General features: G+C 41.7%; 1 protein-coding gene across 2 annotated transcripts in view; it reads right to left on the bottom strand.

Moving 5' to 3' along the window:
* The window catches only part of SNTG1 (syntrophin gamma 1), a 473,934-nt gene that overhangs the window by 327,199 nt on the left and 129,857 nt on the right, over positions 1–16,878 (bottom strand). For both annotated transcript variants that reach the window (XM_004275023.3, XM_049700609.1), the window contains exon 2: positions 7,303–7,377. The gene's annotated coding sequence lies outside the window, so the exon portion shown is untranslated. The remainder of the gene's footprint in view (positions 1–7,302; positions 7,378–16,878) is intronic.

Genomic DNA, 16,878 nt, shown 5'->3' with positions numbered 1-16,878 from the left:
TCGGACTCCGCGGGGTCTGGTAAGCACTGGGAGGTAAGTGGGCGCAGTGGGACCCCGCCCTTTACTGTCCTGTCATCATATACGAATTTATTGAGGACAAACATTTAACAGTAATTGGTGTCACTGGTCTCATCTCCAGAATGGGTTCCCCTCATAGTTCTGTGTTAAACGCATGGGGTTTTCAAAACAATTTGCAGTTAATTAACCAAAGACAGCAAAGTAAGTGATTTGCCAAACTCTTTCAAATTGCACTCTGGGGAATGAACTGAATAATGGCCCATTCACCTGGCGCATGGGAACAACCAGGGCCAAGAACTCGAGGTTTCAAGATTAATAAAAATTTGCAAAGCGTTGCTCTCCCTTGTCTTACAATGTTGATTCTGATGAAACAAACTGAGACTAAATACCATTTTTAGAGTAGAATTTTGGTCTTCTTACCATCACCAAACAGCTACATTTAATGCAGGCAGTTTGACACCTCTCTGAGCCTTTTGTTTCTTGGAAAATCACAGCCTAATATTAAAAAAAACAGCCTAATGTTTTTGACAAAAAGTCCCACAAACCTGCCAGCTTTAAAAAAGAATGAGTATTTATGACATATGGCAAGACAGATGAAAACAGAAAACTCTGCACTGGTAAAATCTAGAAAAAGAGAAAAAAATAACAAGCTGCTTCTCTAGAAAGTACTCTAACCCAGCATGGCCTGTGGGCAACGAAAGGCCATTTGTAATGTAATCGCACTATTCTACCTCAGCCCAATTCACTCGCATTATCTTGTCGCTCCACCTTTTTCCTACAGACACTCTGGCCACCTTGCTTCCTCTACTGCAGAGGCGAACAGGTGGCAGCCCCTCACTTGGCCCGGGATGCTGACTTGCTAACAGCTCTTGCCCCAAAGGACCAGCCTTATGATCTGTGACACGGGCAGGCTCTGCCATCTGTGTCGCTAGGATGTGTTAACATGCTTACACATCTGCAAAAGGGCGCAGAAGATTTATTGAAAGAATACACCTTTAAAATAAAGACACTGGCAAATGTTAGGGAAAAAATAAGAAGAGAACCTGCTGTGACCATACCTTTCTGAGGTTTTCAAACAGAAAAGAACATCCATTTGAATTACGACGTATTACTTAGGTATAGCCAAGTCTTTATGTCTTTCCTCAAGAGAAACAGTTCCACTGGCGCTATGCATTTCCAACAGACTGGGAACAGGCATCCCCGACTGATGCTACCGAAGTTGTCAACAGCAACTTAAATCAGTACGTACTTAATTTTCATTGCACACAACCACCGTCCCTTAATTTAGTAGTGCAGGTTGGTTGCTTCAGCAGCCATCTGAGTTTGTGACACAGAAATATATCCTTTGGAGAGAATCCAAAATATCCCTTTATTTTTTAATATGACACACTGAATAAAAATCAATCTGAATTGCAATTTGAGGAGAAGAAAACATGAAACATGAGTTTTACTAGTTTTGTTCTGACCGACCTCCTCAGTCATAAAGCACAGTTAACAGCTGAATTTTGCACTACACACACCATCTTATGCAGTGAGATATAAAACTGTTCTAGGAAGAAGCAGAAGCAGAAAGCATGGCCTTCCCCCGTAAAGACCCAGTTACAGATCACTGGACTGCAGGCTGCACAGAGGCACATTTATATCCTAACCATATCCATGGTGTGTAGCGCGTACTCAGTACACGCTTGTTGAGTTGATGAACAGATGCATGAAAGCTGTCAAACAACTGTTACGGATAATTTAATCTTAAAAATAGAAAATGCTCATAACGTAACCAAATGCTGCCCATTGTTCACAAAATAATCCTCACTCAAATGTTCTCTAGAGGAGAATCAGCCTACATTAGAACTTAACTCAGGAAAGAATTTACAATTAAGAGTCAAAGAACCTCAGTTCTTAGGTCTGCTACTGACATTAATTTGAAATCTTTTCTCTTTTTATTTTTATGCTTTTTTGTAAAGATACTATATTTTGTGCATAGAATATTCAATATTCATACTAAAATTGAATCTCTCCTGAAATGTACTGAGCGTTCGGTTCTGCTGTGTCAATGTCACACGCAGGAGTTCGGGCAGGGCCTTAGAGCACCTCGTAGCCTGGAGTGTGACTGCTGTCAGCTCCCCTTACCCACAGAACAAACTCAGGAAGAAGCAGACAGGATTCAGCTGACAAATCGCAGCACGGTCAACTTATACCTTGCTTTGCAACGTGAGTCACCCGTCTCAGTCTCTAGCGGCTCTCAAAGCGTGCTCCCTGCTTCAGCAGTACCCGGGAACTTTGAGAAATGCCAATTCTCAGGCTCCAGCTCACACTTACTGAATCAGAAACTCTGGGCCAGGGGCCCAGAAACCTGAGCTGTGACCAGCCATCCGGGTGATTCTAGTGTGTGCTCTATTTTGAGAAACACCGATTGATCTATGACATCTAAGGGTATTTTAGAAAACACAATAAAGCCATAGGCTAACAGTGAGCAAGTATTTCCACTCTATTAATTTCACCCGTAAATCCATCTTATCCGTGTTGGATTCAGTATGTTCCTCCCAAGTTTCTAGGGTCCAGGTGGGTGGAGACTGTCAACAGTCCCTTTCACAGTAAAGGACAGGTTGTTGTTTCCAGCCCCTCGTACTATTTCTGCTGGGCCGTCTTTGGGTTCTGGAATGAACATGTACCTAATGTGGGGAGAAAGCTGCTAGTGTTGAGTTGGACTCAGAAGCAGAGCAGCTCAGCACCGGCTCCAGGCGGTCCGGCTGGCTGCTCCGCCAGTGCCGCGTGATGGGACAGACCAGCCAGTGCTTGGAGTCCCGGCACAGACAGGGACACTGTGTGCAGCGCCGTTCTTACAGATGAAATTTCGCATCATTTCCTTACCTGGAACATTTTAATACACATATTAGCAACCACATTAAAAAAGAAATAAAGTGTAAAAAAGGAATAAGAAAGCTATTAACCATTGTCCATTGTACTAGCGTTATTTTCTTCTTTAAATACTCAAGATGGTGACTTGTTGAAGCAGTGATGTAAATACCAGTTCAGCGCAATTCAATTAAACACACAATAAGCATGTACACTGAGTAAACAGCGCCTTAACGCACCTGCTGAGTGCCCTCTGCCAGTCTGTGGAGGTGGAACAGGAAAATGCTATCTAGGTGGTGGCTCTTGGAGCTTTAGTTTGTGCAAAGGCGGATGATAGAATTGTATCGAGATAACTAAAAGGACCAGGGGTCACATTTATGTTAAAGTCCATTAGAAAAATCAAACACAAGGATCAGGTTCAAAGAACCGGGTGCAATATCTCAGGGTTGCAAGGTGCAAAGAAATGGGTGTGGAGACTGGAGAAGGACATAGGTCTGAGGCAGGTTAAGTTCACTGGACACCTGGTCCAGGTCGTCAGCGCCAGCAGCGTTAGCCTGGAGACCCAGGGCTCAGACATCAAATAACTAGGGCTGAACAAGGACTATCAGAAATAAAGCAAAATGCAAGCCTTTCTCTCTAAGATTTCACACTCTGGTAGGGAAAACGGACAAACCTAATCTAAAATGTTATCATGCAAATGAATAGAAAAATGTACTTAATTAGGATTAGGACACCTGAAAACTTTGTGCAAGATGGTGGGATCTGTGTTTGGGTCTTGCATGGTAAGAAGGCGTTTAACAGAGGGAAGAGGATTCCCTTGAATAATTAGTACCACACAGAGTTCACAGCATTGAGGAAAGATGAGATTTAGGATGAAACAAAACTAGATCCAGATAGCAACAATAAAGATAAACACCAGAAAATGGGTGAAATGAGAGAAAGAGTGGTGGTGACAGACTTTATGAACAACTGGAATCTCAAGAAGTCAGAAATGTCCAGTGGTATGGCTGCACTTTGCAGAGAAGCGGAGGACGACGTGGAATAAACATTGACAAAGTATGTACTATGACTTGAAGAGGCTCCGTACTGTATCTGTTCATTTGTGCATTCACTTGTCTTGTTTTAAAATGCATTTTCCAATTTATTAGCTCCAAAACTTACATGTTAGGCAACCACCTACAATTTCCTTAAGGTTCTCAGCGTGTGTGTGTGTGTGTGTGTGTGTGTGTGTGTGGAAAGAGAGAGAGGAAGGAGGGGGCAGGTGGAAAGGAGAAGAAACAAGAAATCTCACTCAGTTTCTCCCATGGCTTCCTAGACTCTCCCTCCTAGAACCTGCATAAATTATAACCACTTAACTCTTCTGTTCTTAACTCTTTAATGTCAGTGTCCCCTACCAAGTATTGCTCATAATGTGTATTCGCCTGGGAGAGTGTTCATAAACTTTTATTTTGGAAGAAAACATCTCTACTTACTCCGAGAGGATATTTTAAAGTGTCTTGTAAATGTTTGGGTTCCAAATTTTACAAAGATACTATAAAAGTTTAATATTAAAAATAAACAAAAAATGTCACAGCTGACGCCACCAGCTGCTGGCGAGGACGCAGAACATCAGGCACTCTCCTCACTGTCGGCAGGAACTGGACGACAGCTTTACAGCTTCTTACAAAACTGTCTATATTCTTACCATGGATGCAGCTGTCGCACTAGCAGGTATTCAACCAAATGGTTCAAAAATGTGTTAAACCTGCACCTGAATGTTTATAATAGCTTTCTTCATAATTTCCTTCTTAGGTGAGTGAATAAACAGACAGACAAAGGAATAAACGTACATCTATAGAGTGGCATATGACTCAGCTTAAAAAAATCACCTATGAAGCCACAAAAAGACATGATGAATCTTAAATACATATTGTTCAGTGAAAGAAGCCAGGTGAAAAGGCTTAAACACTGGACATTTGGGAAAAGGTAAAACTGCAGAAATGATTAGAAATCAGTGGTTTCCAGAAGGTTAGAAGGAGGAGAGCTGAGTAGGTGAAGCACAGGGAATATTTGCAGGTGGTGAAAGTCCTCTCTCTGATACTATAGTGGTGACTTCCTGGCACAGTGCATTTGTCAAATCCTGTGGAACCTGGCAGCACAGAGGGAACTGTAATGCAGATTAAACCAGTGGCGGCTGCGCCGTTGGTGCCTGTGAGTGCACGGTGGTTCCCCCTCCCATGAAGCCAGCCCTGCCCCTGTTTCAAGGTCAGTGTTTGCCCAGTGAGCTTGGAGCCCTGCACTTCGGCTTGGTACCAGCATCTCTGAGTCTGCTCAGGAAACCAACAAGGCTGGACCAGCTGGACTTTGATGACTCCTGCTCTGTGGGAACGGCAGAGGCCATGCTACCGACGGGCCCTTGTACACAGCGGAGGGGAGCCCTCAGGGACGTTAGGAGACAAGGCACTGACTGCAGCAGGGGCTTTATCACCTGGGCACAGGGTGGCCATCCCCAGGACTACTCCAGCCTGCAAGCAAGGAAGGCAGCTGCAGTGCAGAAAGTAGGAGGGCCAAGTGGAGGTGGGAAGTAGGAGAACTCGGTCCACACTCACAGGAGAGCATCACAGCCTCATCAGTTTAGCTGCCACATTCCAGGGTTCCTCCAGTTCTGTCCTGCAGCTACGATACCACACTCAGCATTTAAAGTGATAACATGTATGAGACTTTATTTTAGAACTTTTCGTTATTTCCTTTATCACCAAAGGTATCTCACAGTGACCTGAAGACTTTCCTGTGAATCTTCTTCACAGCCAGACACAGATGCATAAACAGACTGTGTTTTAAGCCCTGAGAGGCTGCCAATAGGTCTTCAGCAGCCAGAATTATCCAACTTTCTCTTGACTGAATTTTCCAGATAAGGGAGAGATGGGATTATCAAGACTAAAGCAGCCTAGACTAAAATCTGTCCATTCAGGAAAGCAATGCCAGGAAATTCCAGAAATCCACCCATACTGACTGAGAGCTGGAAAGGAGAGTAATCAGAGGAATTTACCCTAACATAGCAGACTTTTATCTATGGGAGGATGTCTTTGAAATACACAGAATGCAACTCCAGAAACACTGTCATCAACTTATTAATTTTTCTGAAATATTTATTGGGACCCTGTACATGTTGGCATGATAGTAGATGCTGGAGTCACAGAGAGAAACTAGAGTGTTTTCCTTCAAACTCTCATGGAAATAGCAATAAACGAAAACCGTAACGGAAGTCAGCATTCCTCATTTCCACCTCAGAGATCAGGGTCCCCAGACACCAGGGCTGGAGCCACACCTCCCCCTGGCTGCAGAGTCATCAGATCCCCTTGTAAGCAAGACGGGTGGAGTGCAGATCAGAGTTATAAAGCATGAAGAAAGCTACTTGAATATGAAGTCAGTCTTGGACTCAAGACTAAGCGTCTTTGCATTTGACAATTGTGTCATTTTTTCCATGATAGACAATACAGTCGGCACAACTAGAAGTAGAGATGTTTTACTAGTGAAGCCAGTGGTTCTAACATCACAAATATGCCTGAAAGGACTGGGAATTTGAATAACAAGTCCAGAGGCAAATGGGCCAACGGAAGCTACTTCCTGTGAGCAGATGTGACATTTAACACAAAGAGGGGGCAGAGCAGGGACAGATGAATCAAAGTACAAGGTCAAAGGTCTCAAACATCTTCACAGCGCAGAAAAGCAGCAATAGCTTCAAACTTACCAGTTCAGATATTACGTATTTGTATTATAATAACCTCGTTTGGGCAATTAGAAGGAAAATGCCCGGGAAGGCTGCGACCCCCTTAGCCTGGTGGGCAGGCAGCACGTGCCATCCAGGGCCAGGGGACCCAGCTGCAAGGGCGGCTCACACAGCGGCTGCCCAGTGTGCTCTTGTTCGTGGGGCTGTTTTCCATTCAGATGGGAAAAGCCAGTCTAGCTCTAAATGTGGACAAACACGTGGGAGGCACAAGTGAAATTCTACAGGTCAGGGCAGAGACTATAAGAAATCCATCAACAGTGCACGCTGAGACACGTGGTTTGTAAGTACTCCGTGTGAGAGCAGGCAATGCGGGTAGAGTGTGTGTTATAGACCAAGTGTAGCATTTGTCCTCCTCATTTATCCTCTCCTGTGATTGCAGAAGGTGTGTCGAGGCTAGGAATAGCCACCCTAAATGAAGTTCCATCACCCCCTTTACAACTGCCTTTGCCCCTCTCGTCACTTATAACATCTGACCTGTCCTGGGCTGCAGTCGGGGTTTGCAGGGTACGATACTTTGAAATCCTGTAGAATGGGCTTTGCATAATGTGAAGTGAACACATACAATACCTGATGTTGGGAAATTCTAAGTAGGTAATAAATAACATTCTCTGGCAGAGCAATAACTTTACTCACAATGACTTATTGAAAAGTAACGGTCTTACTTGAATTTCAGTGGAGTAATATTTTCCTTTTGCGGAGGTCACTTCTCTGGCAATCTCAACATTCTGGAGGGTAGTCTAGATGCAGAAAGCAAAAATGAAGTCCTGTGAGCATTCAAAAGAGAAAGAGTGAAATCTATACACTGAAATTTACTCACTTTATCCATAAGGAACACATGCGTCCATTCACACTTATATCACATATAATTTTACGACATTTTCTTGTCAGTTTCTCTCAAAGCCTTGTGAATCATCAAGAGGAGAGATAAGAATACAACAAAGGAGGCAAAAATACGCAATGGGAAAAGACAGCCTCTTCAATAGATGGTATAGGGAAAACCAGACAGCTACATGCGAAAGCATCAAACTGGACTACTTTCCCACTCCATATACACAACTCAAAATGGATTAAAGACTTAAATGTAAGACCTGAAACCAAAAAATTTCAGAAGAAAACATAAGCATTATGTTCATAACATCCGTTATAAACATTAGTCTTGACATTAGTCAAACATTACTCTGACATTAGTCTTGGTAATATTTTTTGGATATGTGTCCTCAGGCAATGGAAACAAAAGCAAAAACAAACAGAACAGACCATATCAGGCTGAAAAGCTTTTACACAATGAAAGAAACTAACAACAAAAGAAAAAGGCTGCCTACTGAATGGGAGAAGATATTTGCAAACGATATATTCAATAATGGGTTTATATCCAAAATATACAAGGAACTCATATAACTTAATATGGGTAAAAAAGCAACCAGTGTACAAAATGGGCAAAGAATCTGAACAGACATTTTTCCGAAGACATACAGATGGTCAACAGGCACATGAAAAGGTGCTCTGCAACACTGATCACCATGGAATGCAAATCAAAACCTCAATGAGATGTCACCTCACACCTGTCAGAATGACTAACAAATAGACAACAAATAACAAAAATCAAAGAAACAAGAAATAACAAATCAAAAAGACAACAAATAACAAGTGTTGGTGAGGATGTGGGAAAAAAGGAACCCTAGTATACTACTGGTTGGAATGTAAATTGGTGCAGCCTCTATAGAAAACAGTATGGAGGGTCCTCAAAAAATTAAAAATATTCAGTTTAGGTATCAGAAGATTCAGCAAATTGACTTCTGGGTATTTTTCCAAAGAAAACAAAAACACTAATTAGAAAAGATATATTCACTCCTAGGTTCATTGAAGCATTATTAATAATGGCCAATATATGAAAGCAATGTAAGTGCCCATCAATGGATGAATGGATACAGAAGCTGTGGTAGAGATATACAATGGAATCCTACTCAGCCACAGAAAAGCCTGGAATCTTGCCATTTGCAGTTACAACATGGATGCACCTAGACAGCATTATGCTGATTGAAATTAGTCAGACAGAGAAAGACAAATGATGTATATCATTTATATGCGGAATCTAAAAAAAAAAACAACAACAAGTGAACAAAGATAACAAAACAGAAACAGAGTTACGTATACAAAGAACAAACAGGTGATTGCCAGAAGAGAGAGGCTAGAGGATGAGTGAAATAGGTGAGGGAGATTAAGAGGTGCAAACTTCCAGTTACAAACCAGGGATGAATGTACCGTGCAGGGAATATAGTCAGTAATACTGTAATGGCTTTGTACGGTGACAGATGGCAACTAGGCTTATGCTGGTGGCCAATTGGTAATGTATAAAAATACTGAATCACTATGTTGTACACCTGAAACTAATATAATATTTTAAGTCAATTATATGTCAATGAAAATAATCCAAAAACCAAAAAAAGAAGCAATAAGGTAGTAACTATATCCCAAATAGCTAATGTTATAAGATTAATTTCTGTAGAACAGATTTTAGGGAAATTGGCTTTAAAAGCAGCACAAAAGTATATTTGGTAATCTGCCCAAAATTGGGTCTGCCAGTAGTTGGCATTTAGATCTAAACTGCCAATGTTGCAGCCTTTAGCATTAGACTCCAAGTTTAAATCATTGATAATATTTAAGAGCATTCCTTGTGAGGAAAAGCCTATTGATCTGATGCCAAGAGGCGATTACTATTTTTAATGAGACACAGCTATTAGCTCAGTTTTATAATGCGGGAGAGGGGCTGGCCTCTGTAAATCAAGGCCTCAGCAACAGACTGCCGATTCTCAAGGCTGGAATGATGCTGCTGCTTCGGCCTCTTAATTTTTAATGATCCCATTTATGTTATCTGTCCTCTCATGAACCCAACTGTAGTTTGGAAAATAATACTTTAGCAAAGTGAGAGCCAGGTGAGATGTCGTACTGAATAGAGCAGTGATTCTCAGGGGAAGATCCAGGGAGGGACATGCAGCTGGTTGCACAGGAGTTGCTGGTATAGTTCAGCAAAGACACATCTGATTCACGAGATACATTCAGATTCTGAATCTGATTCAGATTTAAACAGAAACCTATAAATACGGCTATCTAGTAAACTTCCCGGAGAAAGCTGAACCTTGGCCAAGTCGGGAACCCTAAACTAGAGTATAAGCTCACGGGCTGCGGCGGGAATAATTCTGGAATAGCTCCTAGTTCCTGCCCTGATGCACGCTGTGGATGACGCCCTCCCTGTGACTGTGGGCTGAGCTCGTGGCCTCGATGTATTGATATCTTACTCATGCGATGAGGTTCCATTAGATGACAGAGGTGAAGGGATTTTGCAGCTGTAATGTCCCCAGTCAATTAACTTTGAGTTAAGCAATCTGAGAAGGATTGTCCTAGGCGGCCAGTCTTGGTCAGGTAGGAACTCTCACAAAGGGTCAGAGATTCACACTCTTCTTCCGGCTTTGCAGAAGGGAGCTGCCTGGCTGGGAGATGCCCACACCCCCTATAAGCTCAGAGCAACCAGTGGCTGACACACACACAGGGAATGGGGAAACTGGTCCTACACACAGGGAAAGGGATTCTGCCAATGACTCAAACGCACTTGGAGAAAGACCCCAAACTCAGGAGGATAACACAGCCTGGCTGATACTGTGATTGTAGTTCTTTTTAACCTCCGAGTGTGTGGAAGTGAAAAATATTGTGACTACTCTATGGTTCGGTGCCACTGCCTTGGTTCATGCTAAGGCACTAGTTTTACTCGCCATTGCTTTTGCACCTGGTGCAAATGTAAACACAGTCCAACAGGGATATAAAAACTTAGTGTTATCATGAATATAGTTTTGACCTCTCAGACTTGCTAAGAGGGTCTCACTCCCCCTGACCCCAACACACACACAACATCCTGTGGACACCACTTTGACAAATATCACTGAAGTGAATTCAGACAGAAATGAGCTTATAGTTAAGTAAAAGAGAAGAATCTTATATATGCACATCAGAAAGTAATAAATGACATGGAAGTCCAAAGTGCGCTGGGAATCCAGGGGCAGGTGAAAGTATTTTCCTTTTAGTAGGATCCCAAGAAAACATTCTTAGACGAGCTAATGTTTTACAAATTTGGAGAAGCATAAGACCTAAAATGGTAAAACTCCTACAAGAAAATACAGGAAAAAAAGCTCCTTGAACTTGGTCATGGCAATGATTTTTGGATTTTTTGACACCAATAGCACAGGTAACAAAAGCAAAAATAAACAAGTGAACAAGCAGGGCTACATTAAATTAAAAAGCTTATGCACAGCGAAAGAAATAATTTAAAAAATGAAATGGCAACTTACAGAATGAAAGAAAATATTTGCAAACCTTCTATCTGATAATGGGTTAACATCCAAAATATATAAGGAGCTCATACAACTCAATAGAAAAAAAATCGTATGATCTGATTTTAAAATAGCCAAAGGCCCTGTCTAGATATATTTCCAAAGAGGACATACAAATGGCCAACAGTCACATAAATATGTGCTCACCCTTGCACACTGTTGAATGTAAATTGTAACAGTAACTATGGAAAACAGTATGAAATTTCATCCAAAAATTAAAAACAGAACTACCATTTGATCCAGCAATCCCACTTCTGCATGTATATCTAAAGGAAATAAAATCTCAAAGAGATACCTGCACTGCCATGTTCACTGTAGCATTATTTACAACAGCTAAGCCAGGGAAAAAACCTAAGTCTGTTGACAGATAAATGGATAAAGAAAACGTTGTATATACATATCATGAAATATTATTCAACCATAAAAAATAAGGAAATTCTGACATTTGTGACAATATGGATGAACCCTGTGGACATTATGCTAAGTGAGAGACACGGAATATTAGTAAACAGCTCTAATTATGACCAAACCGGACACCAAGAATCCCAGAGACAAAGATAAATGGAAAATGAGAACACAGTCAAAAGCATAAACAAATGGTAAAGGACATCATTTGTGAAGAAGTATTAGCATAAACGAAGCAATCGGCAGATACTAATAACATTGGAACACGTACAGAATCAGAACTGTAAACCACTGCAATTATCATTGGCAACTATGAAACACAAAATGACTGCGTAGAATATGTTTAAAAAATTGAAAGGTGAATTAGAAAAAGAAGCTGTAAGAATAGACGCTATCAAAATTTATCAGATAGCTTTGAAAAAGACGATCTTATAAAAATGGCATACGTTATAACCAAGGATTAATGAAGAGTTGAACAGTGAAACCAGTGAAATCAGTGAATTAGGCAGATCTCAAGCAAATACTCTGCAAGTGGAATAAAAACAACCCAGATGTGGAGGTTATGAGAGGTTAGACACTAACGTGCATCTGCTCTGAGTTCTGAAAGGTGAGAATAGACAGCCTGGCCAGAAGCCATCTCTGAAAGGATAATAACGAAATTTTCTAGAACAACGAGGAAGATTAAGTCAGTTTCAAGGTCATCATATCTCAAAAATGTAACAGTGGAGAGACACTATTTAAAGACATAATGGTTAATAATTTTCCAAAATTGTTGAAATAACTAGCCCTTCAGATTCAGGAAAATTAAAATAATAGAGATAATTAAGAAGACAAACACACCTAAAATATCACACTGAAACTTTATAATAGTATAAACAAAAAGAAATATTAAATTAGCCACAGGGAAGAACCAGATTACCAACATCACAGCTTTATTCCCAACGTAAAGTATGGAAGGCATAAAAAGGGAATTAAACCATCAGAGCACTGAAAGAAAATAGCTTTTACCACGGAAAAAAACAAGCAAGATTTTTTTATACCAGCAAAATTTTTAAAAATGTGTTGGCAAGTGACCCTTATTAAAAGATGTCGTTAAGTGGTCTTGTGGAATTTTAATACAAATAAAATAAAACTCTATTCTGCTTTGGCTTAGGAGGTAGAAATCTACATACACACACATACACACATACATGCTCAAGATGAACACTCACAGGGAGTCTGGCTGATGGAGGGTGCGTCACCTATAGCACTTCTTTACCCTCAGAAGAAACTGACCATGGTACACCTCGGACAAGCAATCCCCAATGTGAGCGTCCCGTTCCCCTCCAAATGCCCTTCTTCTTCACCACCACCACAACTGCTGAGTGAGTTAGCTGATGCCTCTTTCAGCGTTGGGGTTCTCACACCTCCTGATTTCTAGCATCGCACAGAACAAAGCTTTGCCTCATAGATGCTTGTTGATTGACTGATGATCCTAACCATCTCAACGGGGACCTTATAGAACAATATATTACCTTAATGCCATAACGAATTGTGTGACATTTTACTCTGGCGCCAAAAATGATAGCTTTCATTACAATATGCAGCAAAGCCACAAGGTTTTCTGTTACATGTGAAAATCTTCAGACATCATTAACTGAATTTGGAAATACGGATCCAACTGAATGAAATTACTGAACTATTTGAGTTTACTAAGAATCACTGTGAATCTTCCTGCCAACTGTCTCATCTCCTTTAAACTCCAGGGACTCACTCTTGGCTCTAGTGCTTTGCAATCTTGGCAGGTATCTGGGGGATGTGCACGGTGGGCACTTGAAAGATAATTAGCCATTTCTTCAAATAGTACCATTGTAAAGTAAATTCATCCCTCAGTCCTATAAATGGAGAGGCTCTTTCTTTTCTCCCTTGCTGAACTCTCCAAGAGCAGACCATATCATGACACATCTTATGAACCTGCTCTTGTTTTTTAGGTTTGCACTAATGGACTCTCAAGAAAATTGTTTGCAGTAATTGCAGCATATCTTTGGGAATTTTAACTGAGTCAAATGTTGGCAGACATGACACAGGCATTCTGTTTTCCAGGTCAATAACATTTCATATATTGCAGCCCTTCTGGGAGGGCCATTCAGCAGTATGTATTAAAGCCTAAATCATTTACATCCTTTTGCCTAAGTAGGGCTTAAGGAAATAAGTCATATCAATAGATATCCATGCATAGGAATGTGTACGACAATGTTATAGTAAAAACAAAAACAGATTACATGTCCAAATACGAATCATTGGTTAAAAAAATGTGTTACGTACATTCAGGATAATATTTTGTTGCCATTTAAAACTCTTTAAAAGCTTTTTGATGACGTAATTTCCCCATGCTGTATGTCTGCTATGGACTGAATCGTGTCCTCCCAAACTTCACATGTGGAATATCCCACCCCAAGGTGACCGTATTTGAGACAAGCTGTGCCCGGATCCCTGACCACTGGACAGTGGGAGCAGCAGGTGCACTTCGCCTTGAGCCTGTGATCCCAGACGGGACTGCAATAGAAACTAAGACGACGCTGACCATCTCCTCTCTCTCTGGGCACACGGCTTCCTCTGCCTTTCAGATCGCTCCCTTCTCTCGTCTCTTTCCTCACCAGTGATACTTTTTGGTTCTTCTGTTGGTTCCAGCTGATTTCTCCTGCAATCCATACATTTTGGAAGGCACGGAGCCTCAGGCTTCAGAGCACTTTTCTCCAGACGGTCTCTTCCAAGGTGATGCTGTCCAGCCTCAGAGTGTCAAATGCCCTCCCGGTGTCAATGATGCCCCAGAGCAGGATGCAGGGCCCTGCCGGGCCTCTCCCGGGACCTCTTCGCACAGCCTCTCATGGTTTGCTCCCTGTCACTTCCTCCAGGCCCCTGCAGCTGCGACATCCCATCAAGTGCATCCTCCCAGGTGAACCGGCACCAACCGCTCCACCCTTCACCCTGCTGTCTTCATTCTCAATACTGCTGACTGCAATCTAGTGCACTATTGACTTATACGATTGCTTATTTAGTGACTGTCCTCTCCACAAGACGATAAACCCCTACTACTGTCTTTGTTTTGTTCACTACCACGTTTGCACACCTACACTGGCGCATGGAACATAGAAACCACAACTCCAACATCCACTGAATGAATGAGGAGAATCCACTGTAGGCAGGGCTGCGGGGCGGGGCAGCGGTTGTGATGCTGAGACGTCAGTGCTGTGAGGCGGGGGGCGCAGATCTTGTCATTTACACCAGGATGGAGGTGACCGGGCAGAGTGAAAACAGTGTCTTAGCCCGTGCTCCCCTCCTAGTCTCTTATACTGACACAGCAGCCCTCAAATTCATCTCCCCACCTTCAGCCTCACCATAACCCCCTCCTCCTCCACGCTGCCTGGCAGGACTTTAAACCCAGGACACTCAGACTGTATAGGAGGGTCCTCCGTGCTGACTACTGTGCTTACGTCATTCCGAAGCAGTTATTTTTTCCCCAAACGTGTTGCACTTGAGGTTACTCTTCACAAATCCCTTTCCGAAGCCCTAAATGCTCTGTGAAAACCTGCTCTCATTCAACAGACGGTTCAAATGCGTCGGTTCTAAGGATGCTCCCGGTCTCTTGCTCGTTCAGGTGCGCTGCCACCACTTCCTCTGTGCTCCCAAAGCCAAACCCTGATGTACTTCTGTTGGTCACCGTGGGTCTACTGGTTTATTGGCTGTTTATCATAACCGATGTGAGCACAGGGATAAATCCCATTCATCTCTGAGCCTCTCTCAGCCCAGACCTAAAATAATACTTAACTAATATCAAACCAATGCTCCAGTAAGCAAATGGAAACGTGGATGTGGAGTGTAATGAGGAAGAAGAGAAGGAAAATTCGAGAGGATGGAGGGAGATGAGTGGAAACTGTGTGAAGTTTATGAAGTCGTCCTCACAGAATATGGAGGTTACAAAGGAGGTTAAAATAACCCAAGTCCTGAGCTTGGAAGAGCAGGTAAAGAAGGAGGTGTCAAGTAGTGATAAACAAACAAACGAAAAAAAACCTTAGGAAAGACTGAGCAAAGTGGTGGCATCTACGTTTTAAGATTTCATTTTTCATCAAACGATTTAAAGAGAAAAAACTATTCCTATAATTGAAACATCTGGAAATTAGTTACTGCTTTTCACAATTAATGATGATTAGTGATTTTGAGGTAGTTCTAATTTTAATAGAATATAAAGGATCTCTTCCTAGTATTCCATATTTTGTTTTATATATGTTCTTTTGTCTAGACAGGAACACTATAAAGAAAACCAAAGAAAATTCTGAAAGACTATGTGAAGTATAACTAATGAGAAAACATCATAAATGCATGAACAGACACATGAAAAACAATAAATTGTTCTTTCTTCCCATTTATCTTTTTAATATCTGCTTCATATAATGGCAGCTATGAACAAACTTCTCTATTGGTAAACACACAAACAGAACCAAAACATCAATTCAAATCATGACAAATGCCTACAAAAATGAAAATAAAAATCAAGGAAGGGGCTTCCCTGGTGGCGCAGTGGTTGAGAATCCGCCTGCCGATGCAGGGGACACAGGTTCATGTCCCGGTCCGGGAAGATCCCACATGCCGCGGAGCGGCCGGGCCCATGAGCCATGGCCGCTGAGCCTGTGCTCCGCAACGGGAGAGGCCACAACAGTGAGAGGCCCGCGTACCGCAAAAAAAAAAAAAAAAAAAAAACAAGGAAGACTAGAGTTCTTCAGCTGTATTCTTTTATGTGATATTTAATAAATAAATATTTATTTATTTATTACCATATGATAGAATGTTATTTAAGAACTGCCAGGGTTTTAATATAAAATAGAATTCAGTTATTAATGCACATAGGATAAAATAAAACCAGACTTCTTTCAGAAAGCTCTAAAACAGAGTCTTGGTAAGGGAGTGAATAACCGTGAATAAGATTGCCACTTTGAGACTGTTTCTTGTTGACTGGGGTTGCGCTTTGCAGGAGATTAGCTTTTCCCACCCCTCAGCGGAGCAAGCCTGAGAGTCAGAGAAAAGTTCATTTCCGGGCCGGCTCCCGGGTTGACACAGTTGGACCCGAGGAGTGTTTGTCATTGAGATCACAGGAAACGACCAATTCGAGATCAGATCTATGCCATGGCTTCTGTTTCTTGGATCTTTTTTCATTGCAAAGAACATGAAAGAGGCCTGAAATTACTCTGACAACCACTGAGAGAATATCATCAAAGCTGGACTTTTTTTTATAGTGATTTTGCATAATTCTAGTCTCCTCTCCAAAGTGAGTCCTGCCATCTATGCTCTGAATCTCAACTCTCTCAAAAACCATACCCCATAAGTTATTCATGGATTCGCTCTCTTTGTTATCTTTCATGTAACCTTTCAGTTTTTTCTCCTTAAGTACACCTACCTCAGTGTACTGTATCTCAA

Source organism: Orcinus orca, chromosome 17, assembly GCF_937001465.1.
Source record: "Orcinus orca chromosome 17, mOrcOrc1.1, whole genome shotgun sequence".
Lineage (NCBI taxonomy): Eukaryota > Metazoa > Chordata > Mammalia > Artiodactyla > Delphinidae > Orcinus > Orcinus orca.
Note: the sequence above shows the minus strand (reverse complement) of the source record. Positions and strands in the feature narration are given on the sequence as shown.